The following is a 4,734-nucleotide window of genomic DNA, read 5'->3' on the forward strand; positions in this document are numbered from 1 at the left end:
ACCATAATTATTGAATATGAGATGACTCGTTTCCAACTATTTAAATAAAGTTTGAGTTTTAATTTTTTTAAACTATTCAACAAATGTAATTTTTTTTTAAATTGTAGTTTGCTAGGATGATCCCAAAAATAAATATTTTTTTATTCAATTGTATTCTATTTTTGTATACATATACGTCAAGATATTAATAACTTTTTTTTATAATAACTTTTAAAACAAATTAAAATATGTTCACAAAATTTCGTAAAAAAATGAGATATTAATGTCAAAGACGCCATGGCAAAAGTTAATCTGTGCTCGTAGTATAATAATCTCTTGCACACTATCTCACTAATAATTAATAAATAATGGACACCACGCATAGAGATGAGCTTATAAGTATGTTTATTCCATTATCAAATAATGACACCTCAACGGGTCAACACACAAACAATAACTGAGGGAACACTCTCTAATAAGAAATATACATAGCCTTGGTAAAGATAGTACTTACAATTCTTTTTACTCCCCAGGATGAACAAAAAAAAAATAATAAATTTAGAAATGACATAATATACTTACAATAATTGCATAAATGGTATATATACATATATATATGAACAACCAAAGCCAAAAACAAACAATTTATAAAAGAAAAGAAATCACTTATTTAACTCGCACTTTAACGGAAACACTTGATTCAAGGGCCGTCTAAGTTTCCAATTATTACATATAACTATGACAGAACTAATTCTTCCATCCCGTGATAGAGTTAATTCAGTAACTCTGCATATAGGCCGGCTGAGTCGTGATACCTTTTCTTTTTCGATGAGAACGAGATCTCCACCTTTCACTATGTTGTCCACAGGAAAGCACCATTTTATTCCAATAGAAAGTTCCTTTAAATATTCATTCTTCCAACTATTAAAAAAGTGTTTTAAGAGTGTCTGTCGATATTTGGGACGATGAGACATAAGAACTTGATTCGTATCTTCGAATTCGTTGATCTTGAACCAAGTTACATTACTTAACTTCCTACCGTTGATGATCATATCAGGAGAAATGGGATCAGAGTCTTCTGGATTTGCTGTAACCCTTGACAGGGGCTGAGAATTGATTTGAGCTTCAACTTTAGTCAAAAAGGTCACAAACTCAGTTTCTTTGAGAATTGCCTTTCCAACTACTCGTCTGAAGACATTTTTGATCGACCAATTAAGTCTCTCGTAAAAAGCCTCCATCCAGGGAGCTTTTTCAACAATGAACTTCCATTGTCACTTCAAGCTTTGACCTGGAGATTGGTTCCATATCCAAGTTCTTCTATACCTTTTTTAACTGCATAGATGTGCTTTTAAAAGTCTTTGCATTATCACTATTAATAACTTTTTGCATGCTTCGTCTATCTATCATTCGTGTGAGAACCATTAAAAATGTTCTAGCAGTAATATCTTTGACAAGTTCAAGATGAACTGCCCTTGATACACCACATTTAAAAAGACATATCCAGGCCTTGATGTAGTTTTCCTCTTTACCAGAATCGTCCCTGATGTAAACTGGACCAAGAAAGTCCAATCCTATAACCGAAAATGGTTCCGTTCCAGGATTGATCCGTTCTTCAGGAAGAACTCACATCATTTGTTGTTGAGTTTTTGCTGTGAACTGTTCGCATACGAAACAACGCTTTGAAATGACTTGTTTAACTATACTAAAACCCTTTACGATCCAGTACCTGTGTCTGAGGGAATGTAAGGTTTGATTTGGTCCAGCATGGAGATTTGAACGGTGATGTTGTAGGATTAATTTTGCCACTAAACCATCCTTCACTGCAGGTAATAAGACAGGTGATGTTCTAATCCGAGTGTCATTTCGAATTATTTCCTCTTTCATGTCAAAAAATGGATTAAGCTTCAAAATATTCGATGACCTTAGGATCTCTTCCCCAGCTTGGAGACGAATATATTCGTCCCCAAAATGTTGTTTTTGAACTGTACGAATGAGTAGTTGGAGGGTTCTTCTGTTCTCATAAGCTGAGAGAACCAAAGATTTTGGAACTGCCTTTCCATTGAACGCATCAAATGCTCTTAAGACATAGCATACAATTTGTAAGGAGGTCGTTAAGTGTTTTCGATTATTTAAATCGTAAATTGTGATAATCAGAGTGGTCGGTGCAACAAGACCGACTCTTCTTGCTTCAGCATCAACTTCGTAAACCGGACAAAACACGGGTATTTTAGGCTTATTTGCCCAAGGATTTCGGGATGTGAGGATGCCCATTTTGCCAAAGTAAATCCACCTTTTGCAATTAATTCTTGCAATCTCCGAACAAGAAGCGTAGCTGCATCAACGGAATCTTCTCCAGTTTGCAGATCATCCACATAAAGGTCTTCGAGTAACACTTTGGATTCTTTGTTGTACATCACTTTGTTATTTTCAGCGTGATATATAATTGTATAAATACTTCAAAATGGTAAATTTATTACACCAAACGTAATAACTTTCAAACGATAGCACTGAGGAGGCTCATTTATATTGAGATTTCTCCCAAGAAATCGAAGTGTATCTCTGTCGTGTACGTCAATTTCAAATTGCAGGAACATTTTCGCACATACGCCACAACTGCACTTTTGAAATTAAACTGGGACCTGCACAAAACTTTTTATGAAGGGTTCTCGGATCAACACACAATTCTGACCTTTGTTGAAATACTATTTTCTATAAAAATTGCGCTAAGAGGTATGTAACTTACAATCTTCCTATCCTTAGATCCAACAGAACATTTTTCTGCAAACCCTTCAAAATAAGTATTCACTGCCTCATTCACAAGCTTAGCTTTGACTGGATCCCTAAGGAGAGATTCCTCTGTCTTCTTCAATCTACAAAAGGCGGATTGAAAATTATTTTTAATTTTTGGGTCATCTTCTTTATAACAGATAATAGAGTTTAACCGTATATCGTTTTCCGTCAAAGTTTCAAGTGATCAAGTGTCATTTGATCAACACAGAGTAAATTTCAGCCTTATGTGAGATAGAATCAATACAAAGTGACTCCAGTATAAATAACTTTATATATATATATTTAATAATTCCGCATTTAACAGTAAACAAGAAGTTGAAGTTAAATAATTCACTGGAAGTCGTCCATTTAGCACATATCCAAAGGGTGTATTGAGGGCGACTAAATTTCCATGGTTTGAACGAATGAATTTATTTCGCACTAGTAATCCTGACCTATTACTATTAGTAGGTTTACTTCGGCTGATTGTAGAGGATATTCATCTGCAAAATCATCCAGATCAAACTAAATCCTAGGATCTCCTTCAGCTGACAAGGAGAGCAAATTCCACAAATGGTGTGGAAGTGAAATTTATTTGAAAATCTCCCCTCATGCTCTCTAACATTACTGTAAAAATTCGACTTTTAAATTTCTTAGAAACTCCACCCTATATCATATCCCGATGTCGATTTATTGGGATTTGATTTCTCTTGTTTCGAGTTAATCCACCAATTTGCTCTGAAAAAATGATGTTGAGGACCTTTAATTTTACAACGAAATGTTGGGAGGATTGTCTTGATCTGATTCGATTTCAAGAGATTGGTAGATCTCATTCGAGTTGCACCAAAGTTTCCATGTTGGAGGCCATTTTTGTAACATACTTCTACCCGTAAAATTCGTTCATTTGAAGTTTTATTTAACTCCATGGCCTTAAGGCAATTCCTAGACCTATGATTTTCATCACAAAACAAACATTTGATAATGGAGTTCAGGTTTGGTTTGCTTACTTTTTGATTTTTTACCTAAAGATTTTGTAGTTGCTTCTAATCCCTGAAATACACTAGTCAAATATGATTTCGCTAATCCAGGAAGCTCGAAGGAAGTATCCGCCCTTCTCTGGACAAAATTCAAAAATTTATAAACAGATACCTCCAATGACTCACTCATATTTTCATCTTGAAGGAATCTTTCAAATGCTTCTCTGTCCTCAACTTCTAACTTGGATTTGAGAATGGGACTATGACATGAAATTGTTTATCTTCCATCTTCAGGTTGCTGATTAATGTGTCCAATTTGGACCTGACTTTCATAGCAAATGCAAGGTGGACTTCTTCCATTCCTGCATTAATGATGTCACTAATACTTTGCTCAAATATTCTCCCATTTTTTCCAAAAATATAGTCAAGGACCTTTAGAGCTGCTTCATAGCATGCTCAATTTCTCGTAAAACCAGCACATGCCTGCTCAGTTGGTGTACCAGGCTCCATAAGGGACTTAAGGTAAAACATTTTCCTTGTACTATCAATATTCTTATTGTCGATAACTGAAATGAATTGGTCTCGCTAATCTGGGTATTCAGTTATGTCTCCATTGGATGACGTGCAATGTAGCTCAGGAAGTTTAACAGAATCATAGTGATTTAATGAATTTACAACTACCTTATTTCCTTTCCTGCAATTGAATTTTGGTTTTTCACGAGCGTTGTGTTGTATTTAATTTATTTTTCTATAAAATAATTCGAAGCTTCTGTCAACAGATTATCAACCTCTGTTGAAGGGTCCAGTTTGAGAAGGATTTCTTCGTATTCTTCATGACACATAGTAAAATCCATACATTTCTTCTCATAACTATTACTATTTATCCTCACTAAATGTATGTCTATGTCATCGGCGTTTAATAATTTAGTAAGACTTTTTGACCATTTTGTTACATTAGTGAGTGCGTATGCTCTTTTTCTCTTTAGCTCTCCCAGTTGATTATTCACGT

General features: G+C 34.7%; 1 non-coding gene across 1 annotated transcript; it reads right to left on the reverse strand.

Moving 5' to 3' along the window:
* Window positions 1–367: 367 nt before the first annotated feature.
* LOC121115929 (uncharacterized) lies at window positions 368–4,734 on the reverse strand. Its single transcript, XR_011779829.1, has 2 exons — window positions 3,771–4,734; window positions 368–3,696 (listed from the first exon to the last, which is right to left on the reverse strand). It is a non-coding gene; the product is annotated as an uncharacterized protein (transcript).

Source organism: Lepeophtheirus salmonis, chromosome 4, assembly GCF_016086655.4.
Source record: "Lepeophtheirus salmonis chromosome 4, UVic_Lsal_1.4, whole genome shotgun sequence".
NCBI lineage: Eukaryota > Metazoa > Arthropoda > Copepoda > Siphonostomatoida > Caligidae > Lepeophtheirus > Lepeophtheirus salmonis.